This window comes from Macaca mulatta, chromosome 5 (assembly GCF_049350105.2).
Source record: "Macaca mulatta isolate MMU2019108-1 chromosome 5, T2T-MMU8v2.0, whole genome shotgun sequence".
Classification (NCBI taxonomy): domain Eukaryota; kingdom Metazoa; phylum Chordata; class Mammalia; order Primates; family Cercopithecidae; genus Macaca; species Macaca mulatta.
In genome coordinates, this window is record NC_133410.1 from 104,323,025 (window position 1) to 104,342,949 (window position 19,925).

General features: G+C 36.5%; 1 protein-coding gene across 12 annotated transcripts in view; it reads left to right on the forward strand.

The window, feature by feature from the left end:
* BMPR1B (bone morphogenetic protein receptor type 1B) overlaps positions 1-19,925 on the forward strand; it is a 395,286-nt gene that overhangs the window by 225,970 nt on the left and 149,391 nt on the right. For 9 of the 12 annotated variants that reach the window (XM_078001799.1, XM_078001793.1, XM_078001801.1 and 6 more), the window contains 1 exon segment: positions 10,705-10,799. The gene's annotated coding sequence lies outside the window, so the exon portion shown is untranslated. 12 annotated transcript variants of the gene reach the window in all.

The window sequence follows — 19,925 nt, forward strand, 5'->3', positions numbered from 1 at the left end:
ATTGGCAGAGGGGGAAATGAACCTGAAAGGACAGGGCCAGGTCAAGGTGGTGGAAAGGCCTTTATTCTCTGCTGAGAAGTTTGAACCCTCTGTTGCCAGAGGGGGTCTTGATTAAAAAAATCAGCATAGTAACAATATAGAAGATGGATGGAGGAGAAAGGAAAGTGGTGCCAGGGAGCCTATATTGTGATCATTTCAGTATTTAAAGTTAGATAAAAGCTAAGTCGGAATTTCAGTAGGACAGAGGAAAGAAAAGGAGACAAGGTCCAGAGATCACCATATACTCAAGAATCTTGAGTATATAGGAACTAATTGGAAATAGGGGAGAGCAGAAGTGAGACATTGAGATTTTTAGCATGGATGACTAAGTAATGATACTGCTATTAACCAACACCAGAGAAACCAAAATAAGAGCTTTATATTTGTGTGTGTGGCCATTGTCAATAAAAATATATATGCCCCAAATTGTAAGACTTCATTCTGTTCCCTGGGAATTATTGTGTTTTCCTATAGGAAAATAATTCTACTGAGATTTGTTCCTGTGGTGTTACTGAAAGATATAGTAGTAAGGGCCCAAGATTTAAGGTGAGATGACCTGAATTCAGTTTCTATCTATGTTTCTTTCAAACATGCACACATTGGGCTATTCCCAAAGCAGGGAAGTGAAGTTCCCTGCTCTGAACTTCACTTTCCTCATGTGTAAAGTAGGAATACTTTCTTATTGCTTATCCCAATGAACAAATGAAAGAGCCCTTGTAAAAATATAAATGTGAGTTGTTAGATTTGTAGAGACCGTTAGGAGTTGGACCGTAAGAGAGGTTTTACCCCAGCACCATGGATCTCTTTGCCCTTAGACATGTTTTTAAGGTTCCTGAACTTTATTCTTTCATATTCTCTACTGGTGTTAAGTATCAATTATAAGGGGGCGGTTTGTATATGTTTTTCCAAACACAAGTATTTATGTAAAACAATTATTTTGATTCATTGGTTCTATACCGGTTACCTTTAAAACAAAACAAAAACATAAGTAGTTTAGTTACTACATTGACATGCTATTTGATAACATTATTTCATCTCTTTATTGGATCATGAAAAAAAGTATAAGGATTTTCTTTATTCTTACGTTTTCTACTTTTACTATCTTTCTTTAGCTCAGTTGCAGCTCTGTTCTTGCTCAATCTAGGACTCATACCAGATTGAAGTAAATTAGAGGATGGAAAACAAAACAAAACAAAACTCAGAGTACATTCCTGTCAGTTTTCACCACTCCAAAGTAATCTCATGAAAGTAAAATTTTCAAAAACAAAAAGAATTGCTTCCATCCATCTTAAAGTCTAATTTAATCAGGTCTTGACAATGTATTTTACGTGACAATATTCAGATCTACCAAAGTATAGAAGTGAGATTTTTCATTTTTAGTCTTTTTTTTCCCATTACTCTTTAGTTATTTTTGACACCACATTTCAAGAGAATTTCAGGCCCTGTCAGTCAGAATGGCAAGTGGAAACAACCACATTTTATATGTGAACCAAAGAAGAATAATGGATGTTTCATTCATTTTTTACAAAGATTAGTTTGTTTTATTGTTTTCTTACTATTTCCTCTTTAAAAAATATATTTTGATTAAAAATATAAATTGAATAATGATATTCCTGAGCTTTGCAATTTAAATCTTCCATGTGAAAGTGTATTTATCATGGAGCTGTAAAATAGACCAGTGTTTTTGTTTTTTTAGTGAATTTTCAGACTTAATCCACATTCCTGTTTTCACTACCTAAATTTAATCATTCAGTGATATTTTCTGAGCTACTGCCTTATAATTAATAAACAGTGAAAGTCAGCTTAAACTTGGTAGACAGATATTCTCCTCTCCCATTGAGACCATTGAGTTGGTTTTTGCTGAGTCCCTCCTTCCTGAGATTTCCCCCATTCTAATGTATGACTTTAGCTTGTCTTAAGGAATCCACCAATCTTTGCTTCTTTCCTTTTAGCTGACATAAATCTCTCTGGCATGGATGGTTTCAGGACCACCTTTTTGACCCCCCTCGAAAGATACTTTTTATTCTTGAGATTCCGGTTGTACTGCCTAACCAAATATACTGCAGTTTTTTTTTTTTTCTAGAAATAACTATTCCATAAAATTAATGGCATAGTGTTAATTATGTGTATCTGTGTGAATGAAAATATCCTCTAATGAGTCATTTCTAAAAAAGAAACATTGAAAATTCAGCTACGCCTTTATAATGAAAGAAAATAGTTATTTAAAATGTCAGATAATGATTTATCTGAATATTAGAATCATCCAGAGATTAATGGAATTAAATATTCTTATCCAGTCTCTTGTTGTCACATAGACCTAATCTAATTTCCGTTTTGGAGTAATTGTAGAAATTTTTGATTTAGTGAGGATTAATTCCTTACCTTTAAGAAATTTCTACTTACAGGTATATGATAATTTTAAGAACTGCAGACTTTCTAAAAAGTAGAAAATGCTTGGAATTATATCGCAAATATTTATTATGTTAAATAACACTTTTGATATTGTCATTCATGTCATATAAATATACATTTAGCTCTAGGAGAAAAAGAAATTGAAATACTGATAACACAGCTGGTAACCTAGCTATTATTGTTAAACATGATGAGAAATCAGTGAAGTTTTAATATAGGTTCAATTAGCAACGACTATAACAAAAATAACTTGAAATTCTGGGTGCTTTTCATTCTTCATTATTACCTTATTTTATTAAACATAATTTAGTTTTATTATTGGTTATGGTTGTGTGTATTGTATGCACTATGAATTTAAGAACAATTTCTATTGATAAATGATAAAGCGCTTTAGTTTAGTTTGCCATTTGGTTTGTGCGATGTCATATAAAAGTTTACAAAGACGCATTCTTTGCTGTGGTTTCTGGATTTAGTTTATTCCATCTTTACAACTTACATACAACATTATTTCAGTTGAAAAGAACAAATGACCTATTTATTAACTGAGCAGCCAATACTTCTCATACTAATAATGGGTATGTATTATAATAAAGTGGCAGCAGTAAGGTTGGTAGACTTATGTATGATTTTTCTGTGGGGTCCTGGGAACCCAAATTATTTATTACTTGAGAACAAAGAACTTTAGAGTTAAAGGTAAGTGAGTCTGTATATGATATGCCTAATAATAGCTCCCTAAAGTATGAAAAAAAAGAGGATAAAAACAGTTTGTAGTTTACTTCTAACTAGGCACATCGTAGGGTCAATATTCTTTCTCCTCATTCATTTACACTGAACGCCACCTGTTCCCTCAGATGAAAAATGAGGACTAGCTTGGATTATTAATATCTTGCTTGTACCCATTTGCCCCTGAAGAATGTCTCATTACATAAATTTCTAGTATTCATATATGATTAAGTTTGTCAACAATATATTTTAAAATCATTCATGGCCAGGCACGATGGCTCACGCTTGTAATCCCAGCACTTTGGGAGGCCGAGGCCGGTGGATCATGAGGTGAAGAGATAGAGACCATCCTGGCCAACATGGTGAAACCCCATCTCTGCTAAAAATACAAAAATTAGCTGGGCGTGGTGGTACGTGCCTATAGTCCCAGCTCCTCAGGAGGCCAAGGCAGGAGACTCGCTTGAATCCAGGAGGTGGAAGTTACAGTGAGCCGAGATCGTGCCACTGCACTCCAGCCTGGTGACAGAGCGAGACTCTTGTCTTAAAACAAACATACAAACAAACAAAAAATCATTCACTACTTAGCTTCTTGCTTTTTTAACACCGAATTTCAAGGAAGCATTAAATTAAAGCATTAATGTAACAAGATTACAATTTCAGCTACCTAACATTGATCTGATAGAGTATTTTATTATTACCAAACTGAAAGTACCAATATAGGTATTTATCATAATAATGAACAGAGGATTAGCACATTTTCTTTGCAATTTTATTTTTTTCCCAAAGCTGCTTCTCCTTACTAAAAGTTCTACTGAAATTGTATAGGAATTCAAATTTATTTTAAAAACTGAAACAATATACTAATAAATAAAATATTTCTTATTCCTTAATCATTCATTTGTTTATTAGTTTATTTATTCAGTTAACAAGTAAGTAACTCTGTTAATGCCAGGTACAACTTTCTTGGGCCCTCAAAAACATATTTTAAGCTTTATTTGGTCATAGCGTTTTCTGAAATTATGTTTACCAAAAGTCAAAAGTAAATAGCCAAATGGCTAATAAGCACATGAAAAGATGCTTAACATTATTTATCAGTAGGAAAATGCAGATTAAAGCCACAGTGAAATTCTGCTTTGGGAAATAGTTGGACAGTTCTTGACTGTCTTAAACATAAAATTAGCATATTAGCAGTTTGACTACTTGGTATTTACCCAAGAGTAATGAAAATATAAGCTGAGGCTGGGCACAGTGGCTCACACCTGTAATCCCAGCACTTTGGGAGGCCAAGACGGGTGGATCACTAGGTCAGGAGTTCGAGACCAGCCTGGCCAATATGGTGAAACCTCATCTCTACTAAAATGCAAAAATTAGCCAGGCGTGGTGGCAGGCGCCTGTATCCCAGTTACTTGGGAGACTGAGACAGGAGAATTGCTTGAACCCGGGAGGCGGAGGCTGTAGTGAGCTGAAATCACACCACTGCACACCAGCCCAGGCAACAGAGTGAGACTCCGTCTGTCTCAAAAAAAAAAAGGAAAAAAAAAAAAAGAAAATATAAGTTTGAAGCAAAAACTTGTTTATAGCAGCATTATTCATAATGGCCCCAAAGTGGAAACAAACCCAAATGTTCATTAGCTGATGAACGCATAAATAAAACCTGGCATACCCATACAATGAAATATTATTCAACAATACAATGAATTATTGATTCCCAGTGATGCAAGGTACTAACATTAAATCCATTTCATTGATGAGGAAGGTAAGGCACATATGTAACTTACAATGTAGCTGGAGAAAGAAGAAAACACGGGGCTACCTGACTTCAGAGTACTCAACCTCTACACTGGAATGAAGTTTTGTGGTTGTTTTGTTTGTTTGTTGTTTTAAAGCATCACCCCATCCTTCTTTTTCTTTTCTTTTTGGCCAAACTTTTCAAAAGTGTGACTTTATTCCTGTCTCACTTTCCTTGCTTACCTCCCACCTGCAGTGAAAACAGCTCAGCTGCCAATGCTTTTTCTTTTGTAATAACTGCTTTATTGAAATAGAATTTATACACCATAAAATTTGCCCTTTTAAATCATGCATTTCAGTGGTTTTTAGTATCACAATACTTTCTGAATGTTGTATGTAATGGGCTTTTTCAGTCTCTTTCATATTTAATCTTTCCATGGCATTTGACATTGTTGACCCCTCAGTCCTTGACTCTGTCCTCATTCAGCCCTTTTTCATTCTCCTTCTACTGACCTCGTAATTGTTTTTCAGTCTTTATGCCCTTCTCTTCCTTGACCTACTTTGTAAATGTTGATTTTGGTTTACTTCTCTTTATACATGCTATTTCTGAGAGATCTCATGACCTTGGGAGCCGCCTTTATTGGCGTGTTGCTCGTAAATGTTTATTTTAGTCATTTATCTAACAAATATTTATTGTGCATTCATTATGTAGAAGGCTCAGTTTAGGCGCTTGAAATCTATGCTATTATTGAACCTATATTCTATGGGGAAGACACAAACAATAACAAATAACAAGGAAGTTTGCAATTTTAAATAGTATGAGAGTGGTATGCTTTACTGAGAAGGTGCACTTTCCACAGGGAGTTGAACGTGAACAGTTAGCCGTGCAGCTTTCTGCAAGAACATACAGCAAATAGAAGGATACCAAGAGTAAACTGGTCGGGCATATTTAAGGAATGGTATGAGGACAAGTGGGTTGGAGCTGAGAAACTGAGGGGGGCCCTAGTCCATGCTGTCAGAGACAAAATGAGAGAATAAAGTGGGGCTAGGCTATATGGACCATTGTAAGGACGTTAGCTTTTACTCTGAGTAAAATGGGGAAGCAGTACAGGGCTTTGATTAGAAGATGAATGTAATCTGAGTGAGGTTTTTTTTTTTTTTTTTTTTTTTTTGAGACGGAGTCTCGCTGTGCCGCCCAGGCTGGAGTGCAATGGCCGGATCTCAGCTCACTGCAAGCTCCGCCTCCCGGGTTCCCGCCATTCTCCTGCCTCAGCCTCCCAAGTAGCTGGGACTACAGGCACCCGCCACCATACCCGGCTAGTTTTTTGTATTTTTTTAGTAGAGACGGGGTTTCACCGTGTTAGCCAGGATGGTCTCGATCTCCTGACCTCGTGATCCGCCCGTCTCGGCCTCCCAAAGTGCTGGGATTACAGGCTTGAGCCACCGCGCCCGGCCTGAGTGAGGTTTTTAAGTGACTTCTCTTCTGTACTGAGAATAGACTATATGGTGACAAGGTTTGAACCAGGAAAGCAAGAGTACAAAACTGCTTACTGAATTGATGCGGTCTTCATCTCTCCGGTATTCTAGACTAGTATATTTAAATGCCCATTGAACATACTTCAGTACAACACAGATATCTAAAGTTCATCATGTTCCAAACTAAATCCATCTGCTCTTCCCAGCTCCCTGTTCCCAAGTTGCCTCCTCCTCCCAAAACCTTGCCTTGGCAAAGACCCAGCCACTCAAAGAAGAACCCCACTTGACTCTTCATATATTCCTTGCCCATCAGTCAAATTGAAGATTAAAAGAGCCTTTAAGTTCTCTTTAGTAAGGTATATCAGTTACTTTAATTTCATCCACTGCTTAATTTGTTAGTCCTATCTTTCTGCTACCCCTCAACACTCAATATTAAAATTCAAGCAGTTCCTTGAGAGAAATGCAGGATACAGTGAATCTGTCCTGAGTTTGTGAGTCCTGTTTAATCCACTTCCTTGCCTGGGCATGGGCCTATACATCTTCAGTGACTGATAGAAAGGCCTTGTGTGGTACTGTAGTCCAGCCAGACAGATTTGGGCTGAATCTCAGTTCTATAATTTATTAGTCACATGACTTCAGACAAGCCGCTTAATAACACTAAGCCTCATTTTCTTTATTTTTAAAAAAGCAAAAACATAACCATCTGCCAGTGTTGTTTTTAGTGTTAGAGATATTTCCAAAGCCCCTTTTAGACAGTCCTCAATAAATAATACTTCTACTCCCTCTAGACCACGTTCCTCAAGAAGACAGAGAAAGAGACTTCACTAAAGTTCATAGTTTACATTAAGGCTCACTCTTTGTGTTTTACAGCTCTGTGGGCTTTGTCAAATGCATAATATCATTCATCTGCCATTGCAGCGTCATACAGAGTAGTTTCACTGCCCTAAAAATCCCGTGTTTCACTGTCATCTCCTGACAACCACCTGACAATTACACTGTCTATTGTGTTGCCTTTTCCAGAATGCCATATGGTTAGAATCATACAGTATGTAGCCTTTTTTTCCCCCTAAAGCGATGGGGTCTTGTTCTGCTATCCAGGCTGGAGTTCAGTGGCACAGTCGTAGCTTACTGCAGCCTCGAATCCCTGAGCTCAAGGGATCCTCTCGCCTCAGCCGGGACTACCGGTGTGTGCCACCACAGCTGCCTAATTTAAGTTTTTTATTTTATTTTTTAAATTTTTTGTAGAGACAGGGTCTTGCCGTGTTTCCCAGGCTGGTCTCGAACTTCTGGCCTCAAGAAATCCTTCTGCCTTGGCTTCCCAAAGTGCTGGGTTTACAGGTGTGAGCCACTTATGCCCAGCCCAGTATGTAGCCTTTTCAGACTGGTTTCTTTCTCTTAGCAGTTTAATGGATAATTTTAATGGAATCAGTGTCTAGATTCTCCACTTCTGCATAAACTCTTTATTAATATTGATCTGCCTGAGAATAGTGCTTTATTCACAACACTCTTTCTCTTACCTTACGAAAGAAAAGCACACCCTTATCCATCCCAAATGTTATTATGGTGCATTATCCTGAAGTCATAGAAAATTTAACATTAAAAATTCAACTAATGCATTAAATGTGTATTGCAGAGAAGTATGACAGGGTGGCCGGGTGCAGTGGCTGACACCTGTAATCCCAGCACTTTGGGAGGCTGAGGTGGGCAGATTACCTAGGTCAGGAATTTGAGACCAGCCTGGCCAACATGGCAAAACCCCATCTCCACTAAAAATACAAAAATTAGCCATGATTGCCCTTCATATGGTGGCACTTCATATGGTGGCACATGCCTGTAGTCCTAGCTACTTGGGAGGCCTAGGCAGGAGAATTGCCTGAATCCAGGAGGCGGAGGTTGTAGTGAGTCAAATTAGTGCCACTGCACTCCAACCCGGGTAACAGAGCAAGACTCCACCTCAAAAAAAAAGTATGACAGGGTGAACAACTGAGGACTTAATTATAAAAATACGTAAAAATTCTCTGAGGCCGCAAGATGGAAATAAAGGTCAAGAAAATAAATTGCCATGTAAATTTCAGCTGCCAAAAGAATCATCTCTGTGTGTTATTTAAATAGATAGTGGTTATATTAAATTATTGTAGATTTAGATGCTATTGAGTATATTTAAAATAGCTGATGTGTTTTTTTTTTAAATGCCAATATTTCCAATAGGGTAGAAATTAAATTCTTTGCAAGTACATATTTTACCACAGGTGGAAATTTGTAAATGTCAATTTGGTAATGTGTAAATGGTTACATAATTTTACATAATTTTTCAAAATTCTTTTAAGAGTCTGTGAATAAAGGCAATTAAAGCCTGGTAGCCTATCCTACTCTATAAAACCCAAGTTTGTCGACCTGGCTTATAAAATCCCTCATCACCTTACTCCTTCTAATTGGTTTTGTTTTGCTTTTAACTACTTACTGTCTCCAGCAAGAAAGATCTATTTGAAGTTCTAAGTATGTGTTGTGCTCTTTCCTGCCTTTGTCTTGATTGTGTCATTCTTCCTTTTTTGCCTCACTACCTTCTGCCCATTCTTTAGGATCCAGAAGTCTGGAGTGAGGAATTACCTCTTCCACCCCCACTTCATGTTGGCTCAGATGCTCATTTTCCCTTCTCTCATCGTTGCCTCCTCTAGTCTTTGTTGCTACATTGTTTTACATTTAACTTCTCTTTTCTTTTTCTGGAATTAGACCTGGAAGGTCTTTTGAGAGTAGGAACTATGTTTTATCTTTGCCTGTTCAGCACCTAGTTATATACATCTCTTGACAATAAGTTAATTTATTAGATAAATATTAATTTTTGCAATAAGCAAGGAAAGGTGGATTTCAAATAGTTGGAAAGTTAATTCTTATGTGCAACTTAATTTTTTTTTTTTTGGTCAGTTACACTGTAAAAAGCTATTTTTGTTCTATGCTGATTATTTTTCTGGCTATAATATTTGCATTTACTGGTAAGATTTTAGTAAGCTTTCACATGAAGATGAGCCTAAAGATTATTTTGAGAACCACCGTTCTAATAGAAGGAACACATTACTGTAAGTAATCAGGCAAGGTTTCTAGTTTTGGCTCTGTCACAGAGTTGCCGTGTTGGCACTGTCACAGAGTTGCCATGTTGGCACTGTCACAGAGTTGCCATGTGACCCTGGGCAAAGTAACCAGCCTGGGGGTTGATTTTCTTATCTGTAAGATGAGTAAGTGACCAGAGTCTCCCAAAAGTTTCCTTTACCTTTGATTTAATCAAGAGAAAATTTTAGTAAAATTTGCTTTTAGTAAAGCAAACACATGATTATCTTTGATAAGCAATAAAAAATATGGGCTCATTTATTTTCTACTCATTCATACTGTGGACCTTATAGGTGATATATGGAGATACTCTGTACCTTGTTTATGTCACCTACAAACCATATACTCTAGTGTCATGACTTGGATTCTATCCTTAATCTAAAAATTAAATTTTCAACTTGTCATAATTATAAATATAGAAGTTTATATTTAAACTGTAAATATTCTGTTGAGTTACAATTTTAGGTTATATTTTGGCATCTTTCACTAAATATATGTTGTATCTGATTAATATTATACTTTCCTATACATTTCTATCATTCTCCAAATGAACTTACATTGACATATTTTTGTGACCAGTTACTTAGTCACTGCAGCCTTTCTTTTTGAGAAGCAATATTAAAAAAATTACAAAACTGCTTTCCTGTGTCATTTGGATTCATAATATATAATAAATAAGTTTTATAAAGCTTGATTGACTGACATTTAGATATGACTTTTATAAAGGGTTTGAGAGTATGTTGTTTGGCTGAAACAAAGGCAGTATTTCCTTTCTTGTCTTTGACTCCACCTAGCCCCACTTTTCTCCACCTGCCTGAGGAAAGCTGGAAAGCTGTATTTCTTCAGACAAACTTCATGATTGCCCTTCTGTGCCTGATAGGGGCCTCAGGAAAGGCCCATAGCATCTGTAAAGCTGGCAGCAGAATGGTATTTCCAGGCAAGCACAGGGTTGCTGGGTAGTGAGCCAATCCACAGCTTTGTCTGAGCAGCTGAGAACTTTGCCGGAGTATTACCACGGTGTTCAGTAACACAGACCTGTGCCATGAGCAAGTAAAGCACTGAGCAAGTGTCAGGGTCAATATTTATAGACCACTACATAGCTGCCTTGCAGAGAGAGAAAACGGGAGAGTAACATGCACACAGAGGGCAAGGAAAGAAAGACTGCAGTGGAGGGAATGTTAATTTCCAATTCTTTTCTGAAAATATATTCTTTTTGACTGTCAGGTTCAGACTTCTGCTGATTCATAACCATTTGGCGCTGAGCTATGACAAGAGAGGAAACAAAAAGTTAAACAAGCAAGCCTGCCATAAGTGAGAAGGTAAGTAATTAGCCAGTTCGGTCTCGCTGTTACTCGTAAACTCTGTCTCCCTGTTGGCTGCACTGCATCAGTAAGCCAAGGGCTGTGTGGCATGTCAAAGCTAATGAGGAGGGCTGCCTGCTGGGTAAGAATGTTCTTGGTGGCAGAGCCGTTTTGTGTACTGCTGTTGAGAATGCCGGGTACATTCACAAGACGTTTCCTGCGTGTGGTAGGAATAGCTCTCAAGCACCAATTTCATACTGTGTCCTATCAGTAAGTTTCTGTCTCTTCATTCTATCAAACTCGAGGTCTTCCAGTTGGTAAATTCCTATTTACTTTTATGTCGGTATTAAAACATTAGTGTCAGTTAAGTTTATTGTAGTGAGTGGTCTACACATGGATTGTAAGAGAAACATTCAGATGAACGTATGAAGGTGTAGTAGTCAGTGTCAAAATGTGGAAGCTGGGAATTTGGGTAACATGAGGTCTTTTTTTAAAAAAAGCCAGCCTCCATTTTCCAGTGCACTGAAGTGAAATAGTACCTTTGGGATTAGAGAGAACCTGGGGCGGTGAGAAGTGAGAACAGTCTTCCTAATTCATGGTGCCAAAGGCAAGCACTGAGGTAGAAGTTCTCTGTCCAGGTCACTTGCTATTGGGTTCTAAAAACTGCGACTCCATACTCAACCTCAAACTAAAATTAACATCTCCTCCTATGCATTAATAGTTCGTTTTTTACTGTCATCACATGTAGCACTTTAAATATATTTCTGTGTATGTTCACGGTGCTGTAGCGTGTTCATCTTCATTGTGGTTTTTCATATTCCAGATTATCATTAAAAGCACTGGCACTGAAGGAGACAAAAAATTGTTTTCTATGTATTTTCTGGTTTAGAATGCTCATGAAATATACATACTTGTATGTTTATGTCTACTACACATGGACTAGAAAGTAAATTCTGTTGTTTCACTAGAACTGTGGCTTTAACTAGAGGAAATTTACTGACATAATGAAAATTTCCTTGATCGCATTTCAGATTGTAGAACTATCAGCATTAGCATGATATTTAGAACTGTTAAGTTAGGTTATAGATGGTGATTATAGGTCCAAAGGGTTTTCTGTACTACATATTTAAGTTAAAAACAAAAAATGAGATTGATGCTGCTGTAGAGCTGAAACTGTACAGCAATAGAGATATGAGGAAGAGCTAATACTCTGGCTCAGATTTTGTGTTAGGACTAATATACAGAAATCAGCGCATTCTAAAATAGGATAAGCCAGATCTAAAACAACAGGTAGAATATGTTTAAATCAAAGTAAGAATCTTAAAATGAGACCAATTGTTGTGCAGTATCACTTTTGTTGAATGCATATATAACTTTTCAAATGATGCAAATGTTTCAAAATTAATTTTATTACTTCAGAAATACTTTAAGGCTAATGTAATTGATATCTTAAACAGTATTTTGACATTCATTTATTGCTCGTTGTATCATCTGAATCTTTGTACTTCTTCAAATTCTGCCTACCGTTTCCATTTTATTATTGGGTTTGATTTAGATTTTTGAAAATATCTTTATTTTGAAAATACAACCATGATTGATCTAGAATGGGCATTTCCCAGTTATAGAATCTAACTGGCTAATTTCATCTATCAGTTTTTATTTGCTCTTCCCTTTAAGTAATATCTCATGATCAAGATTGTAATTTCAGATTTTTATTCAGTGTCTTTTAATTTTTGCTTTATATTTTGCATTTAAATAAATACTGGCATGATAATTGCTTTCTTACCCCTCTTTATTGGTTTTGTTTTTATTCCTTCTGGTGTCTTGTTTCCGAAGTACCTTGTTGAAATTTGGGCAGAAAACAAGGCAAGCAAATAAAGAACTACAATAAAAAGAAACTAAAGAAAGTTTTCCTTTCAATCAAGAAGAAATACGACATTGTGACACTGGTTAATAATGTCTGCATTAGGATGTATTTTGGTTGAAGACTGGTTGAGTGTTTTAAAACTCGAAATGCCTTGTCAGTATTTTTGGCTCTGTTGTCCATCCTGACTTTGGTTATCATATTTACAAATAATATTTTATATGCAAGCATCTTATACAAAATGAAAATGGCACCTTTTGTATTATGTATTAAGTATCTATTGAAGCAATGTGAATGAATTTAGCTTGAAATATTAATATTAGCCTCCTCATGGATCTCACTGCTCTAGAGTCATATTTGCTCTGCTAGTAGTCCATCTGCTACACTACTCTTTTTTTTTTTTTTTTTTGAGATAGGGTTTCAATCTTGTTGCCCAGGCTGGAGGGCAATGGCAAGATCTCAGCTCACTGCAACCTCTGTCTCCCGGGTTCAAGCAATTCTCCTGTCTCAGCCTCCTAAGTAGCTGGGATTACAGACATGCACCACCACTCCAGCTAATTTTGTATTTTTAGTAAAGGCGGGTTTTCTCCATGTTGGTCAGGCTGGTCTCAAACTCCTGACCTCAGGTGATCCATCCACCCCGGCCTCCCAAAGTGCTGGGATTACAGGTGTGAGCCATGGCGCCTGGCCTCCTGTACTACTCTTAGGGGGTCAATCTTCCACTCTGATGAACCCATTGCTTTTAATCTAAAACCATCCCATCCCTGTCTTTCTACTGCTTATAGATAAAGACCAGGCTTTACTATGAGTCTCTTGCTCATATACCATCTACTTTTGTTCTATATCAATCTTCTGCCATTCCTTCTGGGCTGTTGTGTGTATCTCTCTTGCCTATCCATGAGAATATTCCCCTTTCTGTTTTATTTGCTGGCAGTATTCAACATCTTCTATTTCTCAAAACAATCCACATTGCATTGCTTTTTTCTTGTATCATTTATGCTGTTCTATCTTGAAAACCCTTTTCCCAATCTTTGCCTTCTAGCCTCACTGGAGAAAGCCCTGCTGGTCTATTCTTAGACTCTATGACTTGGCCTCCTATATAAATCTCCATCCCGGTACTTTGGAAAGCTTGATAATATAGTGTTATATGTTTTTGTTTCTGCCTGAGACTGTAATTTATTTATGGCCAGATTTTTAAATTTAATTTTTTATGCTTCCCCAAGACCTAGCACATAACACGTGTCCCAGAATTTGAAGTAAACAAAAACTTTATTATTTTAAATATAATTTTCTTTATACCCCTTTCACTTTAAAATATTTTACAATTTTGATTAATTAGATAGAAGGAAAACCTCTCAAGTAGATGATACATACTTTGGGGATATTAATAATAATCTAAAAAGTTATTTTGTTTCTTTTTCTAGGACCAATCACAGTATAGTGTGTGTGTGTGTGTGTGTGTGTGTATCCATGCAAAGAGATATTTGCTGAACTCATAAGCTTATTTGAGTAACAAAAGTCAAAATGATGTTGGTTAGCAAATACAAATTCAGGATACATATTCCAAAAATGCTGTTTATGTAATGAATTTGGTGAAGTCTGTCAAAAATATCAGCTAGTTGCTGTGGCCATGTTACCTTAATTTACATGGATAAATTAAGTGATGCCCTAGCAAACTAAAGACAGTGTCATGCCTTCCAAAAGACCCAGAGAGAGCTTCAGGAGAGAATAGGTCCATCCTCATGTAGCTGAGAGAATTGCAGAGTGAAATTGCTCCCAATATTACTAGTAATCCCTCAGATTTCATTTACTGGAGCAGAGATAGTTCAGGTTTTAATGAAATAATAGAAAATCATGGTCTAAAAATTCTAAAACCTGAAAGGTGATAATTCCATTTCAGGCGGAAGAAGAATTTGCTCCTCAAAATAGAAATGTTGAAAGAGAAGGAAGTTGACATTTAAAAAAAGTAGTTTAGCTCTGATATTCAATAAAAATAAAATTTATTTTGCCTTTAATTGTATTTTATTTGCCCATCATACATAAAAGTTCTTACATTATATATGAAATATTTTATATACCAGGAACAAGTGTAAAGCTTCATGAACAATTTGGAGTGACTTATAGTTTTCTTAATTTGATTATTTTTACTTTAGTGTACTCTACCAGCAGTTTCCACTTAAACCTTATAAACATCTTCCAGACATTGAATATAACTCTTCTGTTTGTTTAACCTTGAATTGTATCTGTCTTAGGAATGAAAACAAGATTGGTATTTTCATAGGAAAATTTGGTAATCGTAATTGCTTGGAATGGACCGTAATTCAATTTGGAACGTTTTTTCAGATGTATTTTGCCCATATAACTATCCTGTGTTAAAAATATGTGGAGTGGGGAGGCTGAGCAGGAGAATTGCTTGAATACAGGAGGCGGAGTTTGCAGCGAGCCCAGATTGCGCCACGGCACTCCAGCCTGGTGACAGAGCGAGGCTCCGTATCCAAAAAAAGAAAAATAGTGGAGAAAGTGCCTTAGCAAAGAGTCATAGGTATGGATTTTATAGATCTCACTGGCATATCGTAATATAAATATTATATGATTGGGATGGTGGAATTTTCTTTGGTATGGACACAGAAATATACCAAGTTCCTGTTAGCCAGTGAGGAGGGAAAGCCAAGCTTGCCTCAGTATGGAAACATATAACTATAACAAACATAAGCAAAAACACCACCACCAGCACCGAGAAAAGCTCAAAGAACTTCGTGGTTGGAATGAGGCATAAAGGATTTTACCAGAACAATCAAGTCTTATTTTATCATTGGTACAAGCTTTATTGCCAACCAAAATTTTTCTGTAACAGTGAAGGGCATGTAATTCATAGAACCCAAGAGGAGAAGAGTGAATTAATTATGGAAGTGGGACTTTAAAGCTTTTCTTCAGTGCTTCCATTTTATCAATGGGCAGTTGTGGCATCCACAGGTAACATAACCTGCCAAACATCAGCTTTTCAAGTAGCTAGTTAAGATTCGGATAAAAATTAGTGTTAGGTAATTATAAGGCCAGTATGTTATTAATGCAGCTTTTCTTGTCTGAATGTAATTGCTCTGTTTTTGTTCTTCATGCTGCATTTAAAGTTTAATTTGTTGTGTCTCTGTGTCTTGTCTTGTATTAGACTCCTTTGTGTTATTTCTTAATTCCTGAAAGTTAGAGCTAGTAATTTACCATCAAGTGAGATGGAGTAAAATAATTTTTTTTTTTTTGTCTAATGACAGGTATCCTTTCTGGCTCCCCTGAATTGCCCTATTCTGTTTCGTGGTACAATCACATTCTGCCACACAAACATTCATTCAATAGAACATGGCAGATAGTCCTGGAGCAAAAGACAGGAGCTAAAAAAACAAGTTTCATGCTTAGATTATGTCTAAGATTAGAATTTCTAATTCTAAGATTAGAAATCCTGTATTTCAATAGGATATATATGGCTATATTTTGTTTTATAATTTAAAGATTTAAAGATGATTATTTGTTCTAATTTACACCTGGAAAAACTTTGTTTAAAACAAAATCGAAAGAATGCAATGGGCTTTTCCATGTTGTATTGGCTTTCATCTGGGATTCTTTTAAAAATGTAAATAATCGAAGATGCAGAGAGGGGAAAAACAAGTTTGTTTTGTACCTTTCATCTTCTAGTAAGTTTTTGCTTCTCTATATCTGTTCCCACCACTCCCAAAGAAATTGGGGCGCTTTGGCTCTATCCATTGTTATTAATATTAAGGGCTCTGGTAAAAATTGCTTGTATACTTAGATGAAAGAGGTTTTTTATTGTTGTTGTTGTTGTTTTATAATTTTAACTTCTCTTTTTTTTTCAACTTCTCTTTTAAATTCAGTGAGTACCTGTACAGATTTGTTACATAGGTATATTATGTGATGCTGAGGTTTGGAATACAAATGATCCCATCACCTGAGTAGTGAGCATAGTACCCACTAGGTAGTTTTTAGCTCTTCCTGCCTTCCCTCCCTCCGCCTCTAGTAGTCTCCAGTTTCTGTTGTTGTCATCTGGGTGTCCATGAGTTCCCAATGTTTAGCTGCCACTTATAAGTGAGAATATACAGTATTTGGTTTTCTGTTCCTGCATTAATTCATTTAGGATAATGGCTTCCAGCTCCATCTAAGTTGCTGCAAACAGTACGATTTCATTCTGTTTTTTTTTTTTTTTTTTTTTTTGAGACGGAGTCTTGCTTTGTCGCCCAGGCTGGAGTGTAGTGGCATAATCTTGGCTCACTGCAAGCTCCGCCTCCCCAGTTCACACCATTCTCCTGCCTCAGCCTCCCGAGTAGCTGGGACTACAGGTGCCCGCCACCACACCTGGCTAATTTTTTGTATTTTTAGTAGAGATGGGGTTTCACCATGTTAGCCAGGATGGTCTTGATCTCCTGACCTTGTGATCCGCCTGCCTCGACCTCCCAAAGTTCTGGGGTTACAGGCGTGAGCCCCCGCTCCCGGCCGATTTCATTCTTTTTTATGGCAGTGTAGTATTCCATGGTGTATATGTACCACATTTTCTTTATCTATTCACTGTTGATTGTCACCTAGGTCGACCCCATGTCTTTGCTATTGTGAATAGTGCTGTGATTAACATATGAGTGCTTGTGTCTTTTTGGTTAGAACTATTTCTTTTAGATCTATGGCCAGCAATGGGATTCACTGGGTCAAATGGTAGTTCTGTTTTATGTTCTTTGAGAAATCTCCAAACTGCTTCCACAGTGGCTGAACTAATTTACATTCCTACTAACAGTGTATAAGCAATGAAAGAATTTTTGAACATATAGCTGAAGGTTATTCTCAGCCTCAGCCTGTGATTTCTGTACTTTCCTGTTTCCTCCTCCCTCATGTCAGAAGCAAAGTGATCTTCACAGTTCTGTATCAATAAAAACGCCTGGTTATCCCTTTGTGATAATTTTCCGTTGGATTAATACCTTTCACTTCAAATAAGTATTGCCCACATTTTAAATGTCATGCCTGCAAAGAAATGTCTGATTTTTACATCTTTGCTAATATGAGGAAAGTGATATTTAATTTACTTATTTTTAATTACTAGTGAATTTAAATTTGAGTTATTACCTTTTTTGTTATTTATAATTTATTTGTCTACTTATTCTTTTTTCCAGCAGCTCTCTTCTCCTTTCTGGTTTACAATTGCTCCTTTATTTAAAAAAAAATTAAAGGATCTTGATTCTTTAAATGTCTATTCGTTGCAACTGCTTTCATAAGATTTGGATTACTGTTTAATTTTGTTTTATGTGTTTTGAAACATAAGTATGTTTTGAAATATTTTTATTAAAGCTAATCGATATTTTCTCAGTATCTTTTGAAACTTAGAAAGTCTTTTTAAAACCTAGAAATAGGAAAAAATAGTTTTCTACATTTTATGTCTTCATTTAACTGTTAATACTATAGTCCACAAGGATTTTTTTGACCAAGTACTTCAGCACTTTTGTTGAATCATTCTCCCCCTTTCTCACTTTTTTTTGTGAACTCATTTTATTGTGTATTCCTGTGCCACAAATTTCAATCTTTGTGTTACCTTTCAGTTTGTATTGCATTAAAATTTTTATCTTAAAGTTGATGTTTCTTGTTTAATGAGATTTAAACATTGGAACATGTTAGGGTGGTAGTGTTGGATTTGGCATGATTCTAGAAATTACTGTAGACAAGAGGCTGTGTATGTTACTTATCTGAAGCCATACCTAATAATATAATATGTGTGATTGAGAAATGATGCATGAATAACCACCTCTAGTATGTGTATGTGTGTGTGTGTGTGTGTGTGTGTGTATATATATATATATATATATTGTTAATCCTTCTAATAGACCATCTGATGACTTATTGTTATTTCCTCTTTTCAGGATAAAGAAACAGACCCCAAAATGTAAAGTCACAGATAACCTCACATAGCTAATGAGTGATAAGGTCATGATTTAAACTCAGATCTGGCCAAAGTCCATCATTTTTTTTTTTTTTTTTTTGAGACAGAGTCTCGCTCTGTCACCCAGGCTGGAGTGCAGTGGCACGATCTCGGCTCAGCACAACCTCCATCTTCCAGGTTCAAGCGATTCTTCTGCCTCAGCCCCTTGAGTAGCTGGGACTACACGCACGTGCCACCATGTCCAGCTAATTTTTGTATTTTTAATAGAGAAGGGGTTTCACCACGTTGGCCAGGATAGTCTTGATCTCCTGACCTCGTGATCATCCGCCTTGGCCTCCCAAAGTGCTGGGATTACAGGCGTGAGCCACCGCCCCCGGCCCGAAGTTCATCTTTTAAAGAAACATTGCCAGAAAGAGAAATTACGCTTTTTGCCATAAGTAGTGATAATACATGTGTGTCTGTAGTGTTCTGATGGCACGAATCTTCCCAGCTTGAGTCCATCTGTGAAGCAGTGAGTTCAGGAATGCTGACTTTCAAAGTGTAAGGGCAAGTCAATGAAACTGGCAACATGTGGAAACTTATTTGGAATTAGCACTGAAGATACCAGAATCTCAAAACGGAAAGAAATCATTCTATTTAAATTAGTTTCAGAGCAGTTAAAAATTATTTTAACTTCCTCAGATTTTACTACAACTGTTGACTTTTATCAATTTCTTTCATTTTAGCCAACTTGTATTTCAGTTCTTCCTCATTTGCTTAACATAGCACCATGCCTTCCCTTACATATCTGCTCATGACCTTAGAAGGAAAATTGGCAAGGAATTGTGAGGTCATCAGGGAGTGACTGTTCCATCTGGGTCTCTTTTTCTGTACTCTAAGTTTCATTCAGGGGAGAAATGAGTCTCACTAACCAACAGCTTTTACTACCATGTCTATTTTAAACTACTCAGCTGAGAGAGTCAAGCTCATTGCTGTGGTATCAGTGTCTTGTGTTTGAAGCAGGAAAGGAAATTGTGGATATTTTGGTGTCATCAGAACTCAATATTTATATACTAATTGGTTACCTGGAATGATTTAAGAGGATAGTTTAATCTGCTCTGAAGAGATATACTTTATAAACATAGTTTGTGTTTGTGTACGTGTTGGGGAGTTCACATGCGAAACTTTATAAAAAGACATCATTTGAAATTTTAATTTTTGTTATGTGTTTGCCCACTATGAAGTATTTTGTTCTGTTTTCCTCTTTAACTCAAGGCAAACAATTTTGCTTCAAGATAATGGAGGACTTTTTCCTCCTTGAATCACTCTGCCCTTTTTTGATACATTGGTATGTCTTTGGTAACAGTTCTGCCATACT